Source organism: Vanessa cardui, chromosome 12 (assembly GCF_905220365.1).
Source record: "Vanessa cardui chromosome 12, ilVanCard2.1, whole genome shotgun sequence".
In the NCBI taxonomy this organism is placed as follows: domain Eukaryota; kingdom Metazoa; phylum Arthropoda; class Insecta; order Lepidoptera; family Nymphalidae; genus Vanessa; species Vanessa cardui.
Window position 1 is genome coordinate 7,808,965 of NC_061134.1, and position 22,949 is coordinate 7,831,913.

Genomic DNA, 22,949 nt, shown 5'->3' on the forward strand with positions numbered 1-22,949 from the left:
ATGCTCGTTCGACTTCGACCGAATCGCAACTGCTTCTGAAACGCAACGAGTACTTTTCGATCCGATTGCGCTATAGTGATAATTTGTCAATAGAAATGGCGCCTCATCGACATGAGTGGATGACTAAGCTTAAGGTTGCTTTTTACGGCAGCCCAGAAAACGCACTTCTTACAAAATAAGTAATTGACGCGGATTAATATAGTACTAGACTTTTATACTTAAATATATATACATTTGATTGTTTATTGCAGTCAAAATTACTTTTGACTGGTTAATAATTTTAGCTGTAGCATACAGTTGTTTACAACTCATCCTTTGGATTATGTATTAAATATGTAGAATATCGTGCCTCGCCGATATATTCGATTTATATACTCGTATTTCAAGCACGATGAACATAATGCTCACCCAATTTTCCGCATACACCGCATTCCCGTCTGGAGTCGAATCAATGGAGTAAAATGTACTCTCATCGAAAAAAAAAGTGTATCTAAATATCGGCGATGACTATTCCGTTCGGACGATAAATCATTGTGACATTTCAGCGAGCGACAACGACATAGTCGTTAGTCGGCGTAGCTGCCGATAACACGCAAAAACAGGAAAACCTGACCTAAAATCGAGGCTTCATAGCTTACGCCATGCGGCAATGTATCGGTACCACTCGAAGTTTTAGTGTCGGCTAGTGTAGTTCAACCGATTCGAAGTACGTTTATCAAATCCAATATAATAAATGTATTTTTTTATATGTCGATTTAATACTGCGGTGAGGCCAATATGCTAAATGGTTTGAATATTTCGTATATCACCTTCACGTTCTGACTTCGTTTCCTTGAAGTATGTATATATATTTTATAACTATGCTAAATTTCAAACCGGACCTTTATTTACGGAATCCTCGTGGCTTAATGGATAAACACGTGATTATAACCGCAATTGACGGTTCCACAAAGTGCCAATTTTGACGTGCCTAATTTATCTTTATAATCCATCAAAAAACTTAAATAACTCAATTGTAAACTTGTTATAAACTTATGACCTATTAATACTAAGACTATATATTAAGACAACTTTTGATAAGTTTTTATATCATATAAATCAAATGTGAAATGATGTTAAGTTAACAGTAGAAGTTTTAGTGTAATTTTTAGCGCATTTTAAATAAAATCTTGTTTGTAAAAATGTTTTTTTACTTGTAATTTTCTCATTTATGACGTTTTTAAAAGTAAACGTTATAAAATAATTATATTTAATATTAATATTTCTTTGATAAGCTCACATCTAATTTTCTTTATCAGTTAATTACATCCGTGCAGGGTAGGCCTCTAGTTGCCTTTAAATGCTGTTTCGGGGATGGTTAGACAAACAATGTTGCGTCTTTTTCTTTCGAATGTCAGATCTATGATGACAGAAAGAGAGGTATGTGTTTGACAAACACTAAACCACATTTATGAGTGAGGTCATAAATGTTATATTTTAAATCTTTAATCCATACATTTTTTTTTTTTTGCTAATCCTTCATTTCAACTTATTCTTTCTCTTTGCTCTTGTAATGCGTTGTGTATGTGCGCTTTAATATGTTTATCTTTATATTTATTATATTTATTGAAATTTTTTTAGCGTAAAATTATTTATAAAAAGGTTTATTTATCTATGAAAATATAAAAATAAAAAATACTGTATAAATCATGATTGCATGGTGGTAAGAATGCTAGCATAATTTTTTAATCGCAATTTACTTCTGAATATTATAATCTTCTAATAACAGTTCCAGCAGATGAAATGGTTTTATGGTGATTTTATATTTTCATTCTTTTCTTCTGACTTTTTTACAAAAAAAAAAAACTATTATTTCATACTAAAATCACACACTACAATTTTTATTACTGAATGTGAAAATAACCTACTATTATAAAAAATATTAAAAAATAATTCAGAAAATTCAGAACTTTGTTTTAAAACTATATACATATGAACTGTTAATACAAATATTAAACTATAGACGAATTTATTGCTAAATCTAACTACTTTAAAGTCAAGTAAATTTTACACTTTGATAACTTGGGATCGACAAGCTTGGGAGATAGGGGTTATGAGTCAAACAAAGAGTGACAAATATTTGTTCACGGCTAACTATGGCGGATCCTTTGAAATCCCCTACCCACGAGATCTGATCCCCAATACATAGATATAAGATATACTGAACACGCTGCTTTGATAGATACAAAAGATTATGTCGGCCTGGGAAGCTGCATATTTTTCTGTGTAAACATTCATGTCAGAGTTTAGAAAAGTAAATCAGTTACAATATATAAATTTGATTTTTTATATATAAGAGATAAATGTTACTAAAAATTAATACATATTAGATAGGATTCTTAATATCAATGAATATCAATTTGACTCCAACTTGGGGAAGCTTATAACATTCCATTATGCTATAATCAAAACTTTTTTTTTTGCTTGGGGTATAAGGTACTCGCTAATGCCCAGTACACCGGAATACCCACTAATAAACCAGCGGTGCCCTCACCATTTCTTCAGCATTCATAAGGTATGCAGCTAAGTTGAACATTATTAGTATAAGTATTGAACAAAAGTATTTTATAATTATTTTTATTATTACATTTGAAATAATGCTTTACACATTATTTTTTCACACACAGTAATTTAAAATACCTTATAATAAGTCAAAAGCTACTAAATAGCCTTTGTTATATGAGATAGACAGATTTTTATTAATTAATTCAATTAAAGTTTGTTTTAAAAAAATAATTAAATTAAAAAAGGCTTTATGCAACCATCGCAAAAATAAAAAAATGACTAATCGACTTTAAAGTTATAAAGTAAAAATTCCAAGACACGCCTGAAAAACTTTCTATAAAGTGGGATGATCATAAAATTCGACTACGAATAATTTTAAAGTGTGAAGCTAAAAACTCGTTGAATAAGTAAAAAGGTCGATAATTTAAAAATTTCAAGATCTATAGTAAAGAAGTGGGTATGAGCTCGTTCGAAATGTTCGACCATGAATTTTAAGATATTGTAGAAATAAAAAAATATTTTTTTTTATTACAGGCTTATAGTCGCAGCACTTTAAAATTAAACAAATAATCGAAATCCTTGATGCACTAAATTGGCATTAAACAAGAGCAACTACACCTACAAGATCTCATGTTTTTTAACAAACTTGATCGTATAAAAAGTTGTACTGTTTAACTGTAACAGATCTGTCATTCTAGGACTTAACTGTAGTTTGATCTAAGGTCACATATGTGTTAAACATACATAGGTGATTTTCATTTAATTTTTTACGTTTTATGGGTCCAAAAAAAAGACGCAAACATTTATTTCAGTTTGTATATACATTTAATTCACACTATCAATTAATAATATAAACAAAACATCGCAATTAAAATTAATATTTGAGTCTTAATTGTCAAGAAATATTAAAATAATATTTAATAGAAGTTCATCGTTATTCTAAAGCAAATATTGTACTTAATATGATATATTAAAAATTAACGCTTTTGACCAGAATATGCTAAACTGCCAATTCTTAAAGTTATGCTTATGACCAAATAATCCTGACCGCGCATTAGCAGCATATTTTATCATCATTTGCAACCGACCGCTGACCATTTAGATTAAAAAAAAGCAGTTCACCTGGTTTTGAATTTTAGAAATAGGTCACTATAACAATTTCGAAAAACAAATTTGCCTGTGGAAAATTCACGACACTCCTTTATGGTTGAAATATTCCACGCACGTTGCCTTCAAAACAAAAAAGTGTACTATAAATATTCTAGCGATTTCGCACAGGTCCGTACACGCATTTTATGTTAATTTTTACTTTAATTTCTACACCACATAAATAGCAAAACGTAGCCAAAAATTGCATACATATTGATTTTACTTTAAGCATTAAAACGACTTACGACGTTATAATATAATTAAAAATAAGGCAAAGATTCGTTGTTCAATGAAAAGGAAAAGAAGGTATGTAGGTATATCCAAATAAACCCATTTTCTTCTTCCTGAAAGATAGGACTTAGACATGAAATACGGAATAAAATACAAATCCTTTCTGAGGCGGTACGAAATCTATTTTTATTGTTTACTATGGTTTTCGTATATACAAGCAATATTTGTATTACAAATTAGATAGTATTTTTATTATATAAAAAATAACTCAAATCAGTTACTGATTCAACAAATAATTCATTTATTGTTATAATTTAATAAGAATAGAAATTATAAAATAAACAAAATATTTATAAAGGAACATGTATGTTTGTTTAAAGTATAAGTTTTCTGTATATTTGCAACCGCTTTATGACGCTGTTTCAGTGCAAAATCACTTATAGTATAATAGTATCCTTAAGCAGAATACATCTCGAGGTTTTGCTCACCAAAACGAACTCAATAAACAAAAACAAATTTACATTATGAAAATTTAGTATTACTTGCCTCCCTTCGGTTAAGATTGACGTCAGACTTCAGTTAACCATTTCGGTTCTAAAATTACTATATATATGGAATTCTTTAATTCTCTAAGTAACTATCCAGTATGATTTTCGCGCCACCTTGTTTACATTGTTGGTACTATGCAAAAACCATCAAATCACAAAACAAACATCAAAGGTACAGCTTCAACAAAAGAATGAACGAATCGTAGAAAACGAACAAGTGACACTATTTTATCCTTACGAATATAATTAATGGTATATTTAGTTTTCCTGTTTGGTTGTTAAGCGTTTACGTATGAATTACTCAATCGGGTACAGAAAAGATATCTAGCTATCGACACGACCCTTCCCCCCCTTACTATCTAAAAGGGTAAGACAAGTAATAGTTTACAAATACATACAAAAAATTTAGTTAGATGGTTGAGTATTTCAATAAAATAATCGTAACGTAATAAACGTTTACCAAACGATATATTTAGAGTATTTCATTCAATTATTTAATTTATATCAGCGTTGAGAAATAGATATTTCGTATAAAGCCTCCTCGAAGCTTTGATCTCGGTTGCTACGCATAATTCTGTATACCCAATCTCAGTTAGGACAAAAGAGGAATCTTAGAGACCTCATTTAGTACCCAAGTCTTTGTTCTAAGGCGGAAAATCAACGAGCAGGCGAATAAAGGGCGGGACCTTTTCAAATCCAACAAATAGCCACCTGACCTCGAGGATGATGGCAATTACAGATACTTTCTTTGAAATACTTTGTCGTCGTGTCATTCACAACGGCTTTTCGAGGCGCGTGTAATAACTTGGTAGGAAATAATGATTTACTTTGTGTACCTGTGCTGTAGATATTTGCTTATGAAAACGTTAAATTTGAATGATTTTAAACAGAAATAGAACGATTTGATGAATTGATAGAAATTTTGAATGGTTAAACAAATGCGATGAATACATCATAATGGCGATGAAAGATTTCGGATTCCAATCTGAGCAAGAAAATTGTACAGTTCGTTATAAAAAACGTGCTTAGCGGTGAAGGAAAACATAGTGGTAAGACCATGTCTGATAAATTTCTGCCACATGTGTTAGCAACAACAAACTCAACAACAACAGTCTGTAAATTTCCCACTGCTGGGTTAAGGCCTCCTGTCCCTTTGAGGAGAAACTTTGGAAGATATTCCACCAGACTGTTCCAATGCGGGTTGGTGATTACACATGTAGCAGAATTTCTATGAAATTTGACACATGCAGGTTTCCTCACGATGTTTTCCTTCACCGCCGAGCACGAGATGAATTATAAACACAAATTAAGCACATGAATTATCAGTGGTGCCTGCCTGGGTATGATCGCGTTCTAACTACTGGCTGTCTCGTGTTAGCAACATTTACCGATATTTGAGCGGCGTAGTGGAACTGCCACCAAATCTTCTCCTTATGAGTAAAAGAGACATTTGCACAGCCTATTTTAAATAATTTCATTATTTAACGATACAATAATATATATATACATCAGTTTTACGAGACAGTTATTTCATTAGTAATGTAATATGACAAACTATTTTTTGCCGATGCTTTAATAAGTTAAATCGAGTAAATAAATTCTGAGAATATTGTATGAAAGAACATACTGGAAACCCACTTCAGAACACGACAGTGAAATTTCAGAAAGCAATTTTGAAAGGTCAAAAACACAGCATCTAAATGTCGTATCACGGTAGGTCGTCTTTCAACATTTCACAAGGGACATATGAAGTGAGTTCCTACAGAATAGCACTCCTGTCCATTTCACCTGAATAAAAAGAAACCGATGTCATCGCTCTCACCCATGCCCATAACTTATCGCCATGGAAAATAGTATTACGGTCCGTTGTTGCATAAATTGTAGGTTTCTGACTTCTTCAGCTTACTAGTAGGATTTGTTACTACAATAACATATTTATAGTAATCATTCCTCGAAAACAAAAAGTAAAGTAAAGTCACAGCCTGTAAATTTCCAACTGCTGGTCTAATGGCCTCCTCTCCCATTAAGGAGAAGGCTTGGAATATATTCCACCACGCTGTTCCAATGCGGGTTGGTGGAATGAACATGTGGCAGAATTTCGATGTAATTAGACACATGCACGTTTCCTCACGATGTTTTCTTTCACCGCCGAGCACAAGATGGATTATTATAAACACAAATTAAGCAAATGAATATAGTGGTAGGTACTTGGGTTTGAACCCGAAATAATCGCACGCATTCTAGCCACTGGACCATCTTAGCTCCTTCCTCCCTCGAAAACATATTTTGCTAATTTTCTATAGTACGAAATGCTTTAATAATCCCTAAGTTTAAGTTAGTCTGGTAGCTAGATCATAAGGCTGCAAATCGCGAGATACAGTCGAATTAAAGTCATTGGGGCTTTTGTTTCAAGATTTATTTTTGTGTGGTTGGTGGTAAACTAGTAGGAGGCTTACCTGATGGAAAGTGACTGCCACCACCCACGGACATTTGTAGCACAAAAGGGCTTGCAGGTGCGTTGCCGATCTTTAAGGAAGGAGCACGCTTTTCCCTTGTAGGTGCCCACTTTTTTTTCTCTTTTGTCGCCGCCAGCGAAAGCTGGTTCCACAAAGTGGTCGTGCGAAATCTCAGAAACTATAACACCTACAACTTGAAATTTGGCCAATAGACTTTTTTTTGGCCATAAACGTATACAAAGTCAAGATGGATTTTACGTAGGGGGTTAAACCTTTAATAAAATACAGTTATTCGAACTAACCCAGGTTTGAAAAATTGTATTTTATTTTATTTATAGAAAAAAAAAGTATTATCACAGCGAAAACCGTAAAATAGTAAATTAACAGTATGTATTCGTTGAATTTCTTTTTAATTTATACTTACAGTTAGATTCCTGAAAATTATGTGTTTATTCAGTACAATATATTACCATAATAAAACAAATTTATTCGAAAATATAAATAGCTCACAATAATACGGGCTCGTTGGGAACACTACTTAACGCCAATTGCTAAAGCATTTTACACATACAAAATTCACACAATACAAACTAAATGTTATTCGCCAGTTAAATTAGAAGTTTCATTTATTATTCCGAGTTTATTAAGATAATAAAGCCTTGTTTACAGAACCGTAGCCGTAATACACTGTAGTTTAAACGGTAGTTAACTTCTAATTTAGGGTCCTATTTACTTTGATTAGTAGACTAAATATTTTATACGTAAACAATATATTAAGAACAAATAAATTACATTCTATTTTTACTTTGAAACTTTGTCTTTCGTTTGCGTCTTAAAATAGACGGCAATTCAAGTGAAATTTTGTGTAAGTTATTAATGTATTAAATAAATAAACTATCGTACATGTGTGTTTATATAACCCTATATCTTTTATTTCAAATATAGAAGTCGTAATAGTTGTTACGACATTTACACCTCTTAAAAAAAATCTTACTTTATTTTTATTGAATACAATTACTATTTCTTTATGAAATATCTAATTAATACTATTAAAATGAAAAAAAAAGAACAAAATACAATTAAAAAAGTTATTTCATTTTTGTATATTACGAACCAGATTTGAACCTGAAGTTTTGGAGTAAGATTTAATTGTTCTAGAAACTCGATCATCTTGACTACTTGCAAGCCCTTTAGAGGTAACATATAAACCATAATAACCTCCGACAATTATTCCGATTTAACCACTAATAGTCAATGTTTCGCAGAAAAAAATCCAACAACCAACATTTCACGACCGCTTCCGTTATTTCGGCCATGTCATTTCCCCGACATTCCCCTCATTTGGCCGACTCGCCGACATAAACTTAAGCTGCGTTATATTCGGCCGATTTGCTTTCTATCTTTCCTTGACAAAAGCATTTTCATGAAGAACAATCGTAAAACAGAACTCGCGAACGTGGAATTGTTTTTTTTTTTTTTCTTTTTACTCGTGTTGAATTTTGTTTTTAGGGAGGAATTATTTGCATTATAAATTGTGTTTTTATCTGCAGGCGTTTTTTTTTTTGCATAGAACTATCTGATGGAGAATTTGTCATAGATTATTTAAAATTTCAGATGTATTCTATAATAGTATTAAAGTACGAAAATCATGTTAATAAAACATAACATTTAAATCTGAAGATCACCAGTTTGAATACCAATATAAAAGTTCATTATAGTTTATACAAATTACGACTTTGTAAGTCTAGTATCTAGCTATAAAGTCGCAGATAAGGAATTTCTGAGATCAATACCAAAGTTAGGACAATAAAAAGACAGTTGGCCATTATGTGTGTATACGACGCATTCGCAGAGGTAATCTGAAAATAGGCAGTGTTGGCACTCCTGTGTCACGGAATGCAAATAATAAACGATTATACCATCACATCCGATTATAAGAATAAGGGAATAGAGATTGCACCTTTGTTAAAGCGCATACTTGATCAAAATATGTCCTGAGAGGCTGGTCTCTCTTGAGAATACAGTAAGAGGAAATTGTACAATATATAATTATGTTATGCAATTGTTCGGATTAATGATGACTGCTGAATTTCACCTTCGGATATCTCGTTAAATCTCAAAGTTTCACATGCACGACCTGTCCAAAAATCCACAACAGCGCGATTTTGAGGACATTTTCTGCCTCCCACAACCATTCTTTGGAACCAGCTTTAAATCTCATTACAAACATTACATCTCAATAAAAATATACAATATAATACTTTTATAAATTAAGGTACTGTTCAAAAATATCGATAAGTACATACGTGAGATTAATGTATTATTCTCCTAGTTGTCGCTACCTTTATCAGCAGCCTACACCGAGATTCGTAAAAGTGTGACATTTACGGATTAGGGAAAATCAATTCAGAATGCGCAAACATTACCCACGTCAGCGCTGCGAGCCTCGGACGTGGAACATAGGATTGTTTCACATAAAATTGATTTGAACCCTATCTAAACGACATAAATTTTGTAACGCAGACAATATTTCACCACATTCACGGGGACACCCGTCGGGAGCTCGCTGTTGTCACAGAAAACATCAGGGCCGGCCCGGCGGCGGCCGGAGTAAATATGCTTTGACGATATTATGCTGATGATATTTCAAGCATTTTTTGCTTTTATCGTTACATTTTTCCGAATTTTTCAACTATGTAATCAATTATTATTTATAAACCAAAAAAATTAAATTCTTATTCCATAATTGCTTTACACAATTATTAATTAAGAATTTAATTTCTTCTGATAGAAGTTAAAGGAGTAACATTTATTTAATTCAACTTTAACGAAAATGTTATTTTTCTGACCAATCCAATTCTCTGAACTCTCATAATTATAATTTGTTTTTGAAAGATAAATAACAAAACGCGAACGTTTAAGAATCTTCGAACCCACTGCCTCTGTTCAGTCTAATTAATTTGAAACTTCCATGCGTGTAGAGGTATGGCTGTGACTAGGGATGGGTTGGGTTCGTTGGAGGGGGTGTCCGTCAGTTGATCCGATCGCAGCTCGCTGATTGATGACGCCGATTAGTGATGCCCGCGCCAGCCCGGAATAAATTGTGAACCGTTTTTTGCTTTGTAAATTCGTTGGTCGCTTTTCGTATGTGGAAAATTTAACGAGATTCTTCCTATCTCTAAAAGATTGGAACTCTTACGCTCGATTTATATATATAAATCTGTAAACTTTTATTTAATATAATATATAAATAATTTCTTGGTCTCATTATAAACGACTGCAAAAAGAGATAAAGAAGACTGCGAAAGAATATTTTTAGAGCTATCATCCATCTTATCGTAATGACTGCCGACCATATCAATTAAAGATGTATTATGTTTACAACCTGAAACTTTAATAGCTCATTGATCCAAAACGTAACAAAGTTATTATGACATGGTGGTACATATCTATCAACTAATACCTGAATTGGAACCAAACATCAATACAAATGAACTGCCATCATATATAAACCTGTCATTTTAAATATTATCTTAAAATGTATTTTCCAATATTGAATACGGACGAGTGTATGAAACATAGCTACCATTATATTTGGTGTTACAGCTGGCAGACTACTTCGGCTAACGTCTGAGCTTAGGCAATACAAAGGAGAAATGCTGTCAGTATTTTAGGCACATCAACTCTATACACATTTAGTGGCCCCAATGTTTTGATTCTATGTAAATTTTATATACCTATCCATAAAAAATACACGTTGCCATGAAAAAACAGATTGTCATTTTAATGCGATTCCTTTGTTTCATACCGAAAAAATATGTAAATCATATTTATTTCCTAAATGAATATATAGAATGGATCACGATAAAATTTTAAAAGAAAATCGTCCCATCTTAAAAAATGTATCTTTCTTAGATTTCTGTATACTAAACACTTATAACTATAGGATTTTATATTCTTAATATCTGTGGTACTTAATCCAGTTTCAAAACCAAAATTAGAGCTTGAATAAAGATTTTTTTACATCAATTCTCTAGTGTTAAATATTTTATCCATGCTGTTGCTAAAGATATATTAAAATATATTAAGTAAAGTTCAAGTTCGTCACAATATCTCATTACACGACAAAGCGCCGACTAACTTTTAGGCTTAAAGGCTTAAGACGTTTGGGAAGAGCTTAGTCTGTACTTCCGAAGCCTGACAAAGACTTACGCTCAGGTAAACATTTATATTAGAAATAACAAATATGCAAGAAGTGTTATATTTATTTATAAAGAAATCTATTCTCAATTATCATCATCCTCCTGCCCTAATTCCAATTTTATTTGGGGTTGACGCAGCATGTTTTCTCCTTCTATTCTCTGTCAGAGTCATTTCACAAGTAACATTATTTCTAACTATATCGTCTTCCACACAACCCATCCATCGTTTCTTTGATCATCCTCTACCTCTATCTAGATTAGATATAGAGGTAGTGATCTAGAATAGATATAGTAATCTATTCTAAAAGTATTTAAATTTATTAGTTTTTCAACAACTAGTTTAAGCACAGATACAAAGGATGTAACACAAAAACCAAAAATCAGACCAAACATTGTACGGCATTGTATAAAACGTAAAGTCACTTGTGCCCATAATACGAGTTTCGTGAAAATTAATTTACCATATCGATTTCATTACATTCATATACTGTCAACGATCATATCATAAAGCATTGATCTGATATCAGTACCATGATTTTTGTAATTTACTTCACGACTATAAGTCGAAAGGACGCTCCGTTTTTTGCATTTTGCTAGTCCGAGTAATAAATTTGACAGACTTACGAAAGTAAACTGAAGTTATTACAAGTTTATCATCGAGTTGGAACTAAACCAATTTATTTAGAAGCGATCATATTAAAAATTAATATCCAAAGGTCGATTCATGATTGGCTATAATTTGGTTGTTAGTTTTTATAAGGAATGGTGTGTGGTGACTATATAGATGTGTGCGGAACATTGGCAACTGCCTTGAATATAGAAACCAATATAATTTCTCTTGTACATCTTTGTATGTATGGATTTAACAAAAGAAAAATATCCGAATAAAATATGCTTATAAAAATATATGTCAAATTCTATTTCAGTACCGAAGTAACTAATGACTTGCAGGATATTCTGCTAATGTCACGAAAGTTGGAGAAGACACGTGAAAGATCTGAATGGCTGAATGAATTTGAAGAGTTTCATACGTCCAGAGCGATTTAACTGTATTGAATAAATACCCAATCTGCGAATGATTTATTTCCATCGAAACCCTATACAAATAATATTCAATAATATAATTTTAATCTATCGATAGCAAATGGTCTGTAACTATTGTTGAAATACGAAACCCAAAAGTAGCCGATTTACGAAGGCTACTTCCATTTAAGTGTTAAAATAATTTCGGCTTTACGCTTTATTTATTTTCCATAATGGAGGGTGAGGCGGCAGTTTATTTGTGCTGAGTGTACTGCTTACCCTCAGCCAGCCAATAAATGTATGTAAAAATGTGTAGATAAAAATAATGTAATATACGTTACTTGTACTGTGGTTCAATATAAACTTACCTTGAAAGAGGAGGTTCTATGTATGTTCAATTCGTGTTTTTTTTCAACCGACTTCAAAAAAAGGAAGAGGTTCTCAATTCGACCCGTATGTTTTTTTTCTATGTTTGTTACGCGATAACTCCGCCAATTATGAACCGATTTGAACAAATCATTTAAATTTAATAATAATAAAAAACAACCCCCAAGGGTGGTAAATTGGGGGTGAACTTTTTTATTTAATTTTTAGTTCTTTTTTATTTTCACGCATTTGACGTCGGTTTTTTTTTTAAAGTCAATTATTATTAACGACACTATTTTATGAATATCAACTTAATTACATTAGTATATGTGCATACCGCAAATAATTTATTTTTAACGCATTTTTTGTTTCATAACAAAAAATCTGTACGTATACAAAAAATGTGAGACTATGTGTGTCTGTGACTCTTTCACTACCAAACCTGAATCGAGTTTGATGAAACTCCAAGGAAGGAGAACATAGGCTACTTTTTTACCCAACACATGACAACTAAATTTCTAAAACGTAAACGAAGCCGGGGGCAGCAACTTTTATAATATTATTATATTATTTTACGAGAGTAACCTTAGTCTTCAATACGGTTTTATGACATTTGATTCTATATCATAATTTATATCACATTATTATTGCATATTATTAATATAGCAGGAGCTATTGAATTTACTTTATTATATACAATTATTAATTGATCAATAATTTGTAAAACTGTAATTAATATTATTTTATATGGCATAGCATTTAATACTGGCATGTAACACTATTTCTTATTTTAAATATTATTGAGGTGTCATTATAAAACAATTGGACTATAGCGTGGGGCATTCTAGAAAAGATAGAGACATTCAAGCATCATTGTAAAACGATAATATTATTTTGACCATCCCGAACTACTGAAGTTACAATTACAATAGTTGCTGCCATTCTTTTTTTTTCGCTGGAAAAACGCTTTACGCGCTTCCCCCACATGATGGAAAGCGGGGGAGGGGTGTGGGACTCCCCGGTTTCCTGAACGCCTGGTGCGCCCAGGTCCACCGGGTTTACCCACTAAAACCAGCTGTACCCTCTCCGTCTTTCGGCGGGCGCCATGGGATCGCTTACGCATGCTACCGTGACAATAGTTGCTGCCCTACCTGTGTGAATGTTTTCATATTTCTTTAATAAAATTAGGTCTCCCTCAAAATCGAAATTTCTTGTTTAAAATGCTTTTATACTAATATAACAATATACAAAGATCAATAAAGCCATTAAGTCATAAGTGAGATTATTCAGCGATACTAAAATTCTCCATAAACCAAATTCCATTGGCAGTGAGTGACACGACTCTCAATCTCGCTAACGAAATTTCGTATAAAATTAGGAATTTTGCATTTTTGGATGAATTGTAAAACACTAATATGCGTATAAGTTAAACAGTCTAGTGGCCCTTTTTGAATATATTAATAGGTTAAGAAGCCGAATATGAGGTTTGGATGATATTTCTAGTTATAATCAACCGACTTCCAAAAGGAGGAGGTTATCAATTCGTCTGTATTTTTTTTTTTTTTTTTTTTTTATGTTTGTTACCTCATAACTTTTCACTGGGTGGACCGATTTTGATAATTTTTTTTTGTTTGAAAGGTAGTGCTTCCCGTGGGGTCCCATTTTTTTTATTTTTTTTTCCGATGATGGTATCCATGTGAAAACGACATAAGTCTTAAATTTGCATTACGTATATACGCGACAAATAGGTGAATAACTGAAAATCACGTTAACCAATTTTGATAATTCTTTTTTTATTATAAAATATATACTTCAAGGTTAATTTGGTGAAAGTTTGGTAAGGTTCTGAGCACATGATCCATGACAAAGTAACGGAACGGAAGGGAACGGAACAATTCTGAGGAGCACGTTAGCGATACTCGGTCGAATCTTTTATTTATGGGTTATTTGAATATTTGAGTCACCTTCCGTAATGTGATTATGTTTATGTAATTATCATAGTCGAATATTATAATCAACTAGCTACCCATCCCGGCTTCGCACGGGTGCAATACTGATACTAAATATACTACAGAATTTGTTTATATACAACATCACATCGCAAACTTCTAAAATTATCAGTGTTTCTTTACTATATTCTTCATGTATTACACAAACCTTCCCCTTGAATCACACTATCTTTTAAAAAAAACCGCATCAAAATCCGTTGCGTAGATTTAAAGATATAGGGACAGAGAAAGCGACTTTGTTTTATACTATGTAGTGACGGAACTCCTATACGCCTCGCAGTTAGGGTGCGATATGGGGCAGAATTTCTTACTATCTTTAATCAAATTTTGTGTATGTGATGTGATGTCATATGATGTACGAAATATAGTTGGTCTTTTTCAAAGTTTTTTTGCTGAGTTCGATTACAGCTCTTTCGAGGGATCCTTGTAGTTTACGCCGCATGACGTATTAAATCCGCATTTTCGAAAGTCTATTTTTGCTTTATTCGCAAGTTTCCTTTGAAATTGTCCTCGAAGTAGTTTCTGACTCATATAAACGGAACGCTTAATCTATCCATATTAAAAAAAATTGGTTAGTCAACATCAGCTTCACTTAAAATCAAAAAATAAATAAAATTTTAACAAAAAGAAAAACCGACTTCAAACAAAACACTATTTTAAAACAAATGAATATGCACGAAAAAGTAATAAAAATAATTGCGTATTCAACATATTTTTTAGAGTCTTCCTAAGTTAAATGAAATGAAAAATATTAGACTACTTAAAAGTCGATTAACGATTATATCATGTAGTTATAATTATTGTTATATTTGGAGTCGGTGTCAGCCAATAAAACCTTATAGTATATCTATCAAAAAACAATACGAGAATACTTTAACAAATATGTTTTTTACAAATTACCTTTTACACAATAATATACTGGATCAATCAAGGGGCTCGTATCGCTTCTTTCTTTTGATTGTTGGGGCAAGGGCACCGTGGCTGACACCGGCTCCAAATATAACAATAGCTATAACTACATGATATAATCGTTAATCGACTTTTAAGTAGTCTAATATTTTTCATTTCATTTAACTTAGGAAGACTCTAAAAAATATGTTGAATACGCAATTATTTTTATTACTTTTTCGTGCATATTCATTTGTTTTAAAATAGTGTTTTGTTTGAAGTCGGTTTTTCTTTTTGTTAAAATTTTATAATATTATTGAGATAACAATGCTAAATTATTATCGTACAATACATTGTCGATACATCGCAAGATATTATACACATATGTTTTTCATTACATTATTTATATTCCCACACATAGTATATGTGTCTACGTGTGTTTACTGTATATTATTAGTTTAGATTTATTACAGATCAAATCTGCCTACGACGACTTCTATTACAATAAGTAAATATGTGTATACTATAGTATATTGTGAAAAAAATACAACAATTAAAATTTTTTTGTTCGTTAAACTCTACCGAGTTATTTACGACATCCATGGTCGAGTGGTGTGAACACCGGTTTTCATGGGTGCGCCACTCTGAGGTCCCGGGTTCGATTCCTGGCCGAGTCGATGTAGATTACCATTAGTTTTCTATGTTGTCTTGGGTCTGGATGTTTGTGGTACTGTCGTTACTTCTGATTTCCATAACACAAGTGCTTCAGCTACTTACATTGGGATTAGAGTAATGTATGTGATGTTGTCTCATATTTATATATTTATTTATTTATTTATTTCAATTTATAAAATCACATACTAAACACTGCCTGCAAAACTCCTATTTAAAACCATTTCCTTATTTTAAATTTCAAGCTAATACCAATGTTAATTAAAATAAAAATTAAAAATGATAAAGTTGACACATAGGAACATATACCATTAATATTGAATAGTCATTGCTCATGATCTTCCACGATATTTGACCTTTCCGATCAGTGCTTCAGCGTGGGCATAATTAAGCAGCAAAATTAGATGCTCGTACATACTAGATCAAATTTGTTGTTGCTGCAGTGTAACGGTGCTGCAATATACAGCTGCTGTGTTATGTTTGCGAATATAACTACTAATAACTTAACGGCTGGGCTTTGTACATGCACGTAGAGTTACAACTTCATGACTTTATAAAAACTCTTCAGAATCTCTGTGTTTCGGTCTCCAGGGTGATTGGGCTATTGTATGGGATCTGATATTACCGTTACCGTCTGCACTAACTAACTATACAAACAAAATTACTTTCAATATTCATTTTCGTATAACCATTATGTGTATAAAAATAAATTAATTATACATTTTTCTTATATTTATTAATCTTCATATTTTTATAATTATTTCACATCGGCAATTTTAAAACATTATACATAAAACATAAAAATATTAGGCCATCACTAAACACCAAAATTAATAACAAACTTATATTAAATACTTTCTGCCCATCTCGTATTGCAAAAAATAAGCCATTTTTTCCAATCACATTAAACACATCAATATAATCTGATAGTTGATTCAAAGCTTCAATACATTAGTCCAAATCTATCAACACGTTGGCAACGAGTCTATTGCGATAACTGAGATAATTCCCGGCATGCATACAAAAGATAATCCTTTAGTCCAATTAAACTAAAATATTGTTATTATAAAAATGTTTACGGCGTGCGAGAGCTCCTCCTGATTGGCTCAAAGCCAATCTTATTACGGGTGTCGAAATATGCTTCAAAACCCAAGCCATTCCTAATATACAAATTCAGATGAAAAAAACTTTAGGGTATGTGAATACGTTGGTGGTGAAAAATGTTTATGAAGCTAAAGTTCACAATAACAACAACAACAGCCTGTAAATTTCCTACTGCTGGGCTAAGGCCTCTTCTCCCTTCGAGGAGAAGAATTGGAACATATTCCAACACGCTGTTTCAATGCCGGTTGATGGAATACACATGTGGCAGAATTTCTATGAAATTAAACACATGTAGATTTCCTCACGATGTTTTCCTTCATCGCTGAGCACGAGATGAATTATAAACACAAATTCAGCACATGAATATTAAATGATGTTTGCCTGGGTTTGAACTCGCAATCATCGGTTAAAATGCACGCGTTCTAACCACTGGGCCATCTCGGCTCTGCTGCATTTCATCGTCGTTTCATGTGGCACCGTTGCGTGGTGCCCCCATAGATACTTGTTTGTTTGATGTGAAATCATCCGTAGGATTTCCAGGTGACCGTTTATGAGCAATTGTTTGATCTTTAATGAATTGCTGAATTTATTTATAGATATATCAAAAGACCCTACTTTGGAAATAGAAAGATACAATTAATTGAAAGTATAGTAGATGCATGTGAGTTGGTAATAATTTGTTGGATGTTACAATAATTACTAACGTCTTCTAGATACTCCTACTATCGTTAAGAGAAACGAATCGTTTTTTTTTTTTTTTTAATTTATAATAGTACATAATTTGGACAGTAATTGCAAACTTAATAATTAAGATATTTTTTAGTTGTACTTGTAATAACACTGTCTTACTCACCATTCGAACTGGAACACAACTGTACAAAGTTCTACTCCTGTTTGGTTTTTCTGTTCGGTGGTATAATATGTGGTAGGTACCCAATAACACAAATTCTCACCACCAACTGTTATCCTTACCAAGTATTTTAGTAAAATTAAAAAATACATACTCGTATGTTTAGAGAATACGCTCTAATAATTCTTTGCTTTATCAAAGTAAACGTGACGAGCCTCATTTATATGTATGGATGCAAATTTACTATGCTGTGAAAACTCTTAATAAGTTCCCCCAGGTACGCGAGAGGGGGAGAGGATGAAAGTATAAATATTAATCGGCGATCGATCATCAGTGGCGCTATTAAAGTGTTCATCATTTTCTTATTATTCTTTATATCTGCATTTATAGTTTTATTAAGTAATTTATAATTAGCATATGATATACTGAATATGAAATCGGCAGTCATGAAGCAACTAGCAGATGCGAAAATAAAAAAAAAAGTTATTGAAGGAATTTATAATTAAAGAACAACACACGCACACATACACACCTACACATATATGTAAAGTGCAATAAAAAACGAAAATAAACAGAATATGACACACACTTGCACACACACACACACACACACACACAAAGACGACGAAGAAGGTGCACGAAGACCATGTGTAATACCGTTTGCCGTCAATACATACGACTACTAATACTAAAAAAACTGACGTTAACTTTAAAATCAAAAACTTAAACATTACTTGTCCATGACTGACTGATAACTTATATTTGATTGATATTTTATAGTTAAGCGTATCTGACTTTTAAATTTGTTCTATTAAGTCATTTTATTCTTTGGCGATTTTTGAATACGACTCGTAATAAATTCCAACATCTGGAAGTCAGAATCGTTTCTTGAATACAGTAACCGGACATGAGCAGTCAGCGACCACACCAGGTGCAAGTCAATCGAAATGTCGGGCCTTGAAAAATAATAAAAGATTTCCTTTAAAACCCGCGTGAAATATATAAAATAAATAATTTCTATGACAAAGTTCTGCAATGTACACACCTTAGGTGTAGTGTAATTCATTTAATTTGTTATCTTATTCATTAAAGTAAAATATTTTAACAATAACTAAAAATTTTAACAAAAAATAAAACCGACATCAAACAAAACACTATGTCAAAACAAATTAATATATAATAAAAATAAAAAATAAAATAATTACGTTATTCAAAATATTTCTTAGAGTTTTACCTCGGTAAAATGAAATGAAAAATATAAGACTACTCAAATGTCGATCTACGATTATATAATGTAGCTATTATTGTTATGTTTGAAGATGGTGTCAGCCAAAAAACCCTAAAAAAAGTTAGACGAATTGATAACCTCCTCCTTGTTGAAGTCAGTTGAAAATATTCTTTTTCGGTCAACCAATTCACGTCTGTATATATGTAGATTTATGTTTATTTGCAAAGCTGACTTCAAAGAGTTTGGAGAATATTAATTCGAATACGTTTTTTGTGTCTATATTGAACGTTATGACCACAGATCATTTATCTTCTATACTTATAATAAATCTGTAGGGAGGTCAATTCTGTACATGAAATATTATCAGAGGTTGAAAAGGGGTCGATACTGATGGCAAAAATGCAATCAGTAAAATTTTTGTCTGTCTGTCTGTCTGTCCGTATAACCCTTATAGAAACAAAAACTACTCGACGGATTTTAACGAAACTTGATAGAGTTATTTTTCATACTCCTGAGCTGGTTATAGTATACTTTTCATCACGCTACAGTCAATGGGAGCTAAACAGTGAAGGGAAATGTCAGAAAATGGGAGAAGTTACTCCATATTTAAAGCTTCCGTCGCGTGTACAACCTTAATGGTTAAAGCTACATAGAAATTGTGTATTACGGAAATGTTATCCTTAAAATTATACAAAAAATATCCCATGACAGCCTTTGTCTATATTTTATGGTTGACTCACGATAACACGTAACACTCCCAATAGCTTAGTAGTTCGAAGCTTTTTGATTATATTCGTCTATTCCTGCGTTTATAACACACTCAATCATCCCAAATTAAAAAAGTTAACAGTATTCACTATTCCATAAAAAAGAAGTATAGAAATCGGTTTAGAAACACCAAAGTTATATATGAAATACGCTAACAATAAAGCTAAAAACATGTGCTTGCGCAAATGATGTGTGGATGTGTTTGTATGTGTATCATCGATAAACTCAGAAACTATTTGATCGATCATTAAGAGTAAATGAATAAAGAAATTATGCTATCCCCATTGATGTAACTCACCACCAGGTAGCGCTGCGATATAAATATATCTACACCGTTCAACCGATTGTCACGAAAATGAGTACGTACAAGTATTTTGTCACGGAGAAAGTGATTATTTCATCCGTATCATTAAAAATAACCAACAGGTGGCCCTTAGGAGTATCACGATGCATTTCTATGCCGTTAAACCGATAAGTATAAAATATGAAATAAAAAATGAAAATCATTGATGAAACCACCATGCCATTGAAGAAACAAAAGATCGGAACATCAACAATATATGCGCAGCGTCATCCAAAAAATACGTTTAGAAACAAATAGAATCCGAATATCTATTTTGAGAATTGCCAAAACAGTTAGTCAACGTAATGATCAAGTTCCAGATCTTCGAACAAGCATCTTCATCAAGAGATACTGAAAAACCTGACGAGCGAGCAAAACGACTGGATGATCAACGATCAAGATAGACTAAGTCAAGAACTAGAACCAATCTCAATAAATCCCGATGTTATCAATTGGTTCAATGAATATAATATGCCCTTATTGTCATGCTATGATGTTTAAAATAAACTGCTGGTATAGTGCTACTCCACTGGCAAAATGTATTTACCACAACTGGTTGAATCACCAGAACCTCTTCTTATCTTCCTTACGGGAACTATTGAGGAGTCTGAATATTTCCTTAAGCATATTAGAAATTACAATTCTTGCTTTGAAATGACATCATTTGGAGCAACAAATATTGTACAATTCAATAATTTCGCGTCTACGTTTAAAATGTGTCATGTGATTGGTTCACTTCTTCCAGTATCTTAATAAAATCTCCAGTTTCTGGACATTTATTCCATGGACAACGTAGAAAAAGATTGATCTTCGATGCATGTTCAGTACCACAACTAATCAAGAAATCATCGCTTAATTTAGGATTAGATATGCTTTATGAAAATAAATGTTTAGTTAAAGATTTTGAAACTGCTCTAGAAGGTGAAACCACAAATGATTCAAAGTTATATAGTAATTCATTATCAATGCAGATAGAACGCCATTAAATACAGAGCATGAAAGGCATTTTAATGCTGCCGTAGCTCCTGAAGTCACAGCTGTAGTTGTCGGTACAGAAATTACAAAACGAGGTTTTGTTATCATTAAGCGACACAAAAACAATCAAGGTGTCGCTGAAACACATCAATCGTATGACATTATTACGATTATCCAATTATGTTTATACGAGCAGAAGATGGATATCATCTCGGACTGTATCAAAATATTCTCACAACAAGCTCTGTGACATCGAAGAGTTAGTTGTATGGATTTTTTTGCGTATCGTATAATGATTAGAGATAATCAATCTATCTATATTCTTAAGTATCGTCAACTGTTTTAACAATTCATTGTTGACATGTACGCTATGTTCGAGAGGAACAATTAAACAACATTCGATACAACCAATCAAAACTCTGAGCCAAAGAGTACATTTATTTACGAGATACAATATCGAATGATATAGTATCTGCTGATATTGGACAAAGATCTTCGTACGGTGGAAGTCCAAGACATATGCAAGAATATGCTCAGGATGCTTTGACGTACGTTCGCAAGTATTGACAAGGTTGTAGATGTAAGAACATCGATATTCGATAGAACCGGATAAAAGAGGACGTGTTGGTTTGATGCAAACTTTTACAGACTCTAGAAATTTAATTAAAAAAATCATCGTACCTATATAATATCGTATAAGTTTATGGGTGTTATGACCAAACTGCAGCCTATCGAGAACATCATTGAAGAAGATGAAATAGATGACTAATATTAAATAATTTTTTTTTAAGAATTTCATTAGATTTCGCATGTTTTTTTTTTCTCTTTATTTGTTTGTTTATTATTTGTACATTGTTGATGATCAGTAATTAATTACAAAAAGAAAAATTCAAAACAAAATTTTTGCGACTAATGCCCAGCGAAGCGGGCGGGTATAGCTAGTTAATTATAAACTTACTTTTGAGTAGGTTTAGTTAATAAAGTCTCAATTGATTACTCATTGTTTTTGATATCATATTTTAAAATAATAAGTAACTTATTATTTAAACTACCCCATATAATAATAATAAATCTTTTTTTTTTAAATCAACCCAAATAATGAGAGTAAATATTACTTACAAACTATGTTACGTGTTTTAATGGTACTAGACTACAGTATTGATAACTATCGATCTATACCTTTCGTAACACATTTCCCATTAACGTACCACATTCAAGACTTTTCGTAGAATCTAACTTGAGCATTCTGGGGCATACAAAACAAAGACCACCAAAGCGATCGCCGTGAATTCGATAATTCTTCGTAACACATGATGTGGTAATCATATGGGTTGCAATATGAAGACCACCGGTGAATCGCCGCCAACCATCGGTACCGAGTATTATGTAAACCCTGAGCTAATTATTTGACATATAAATATAATTTCTTTAATTCTGTTTTTGTCATATAAATAGTTTTCTTCTAGATGGTAGGGCTTAGGGATCGTAGGTACCACCCACTCATCAGTTATTCTACCGCCAAACAACAGTACTCAGTATTGTGTTCCGGTTTGAAGGGTGAGTGAGCCAGAGTAACTACACGCACAAGGGACA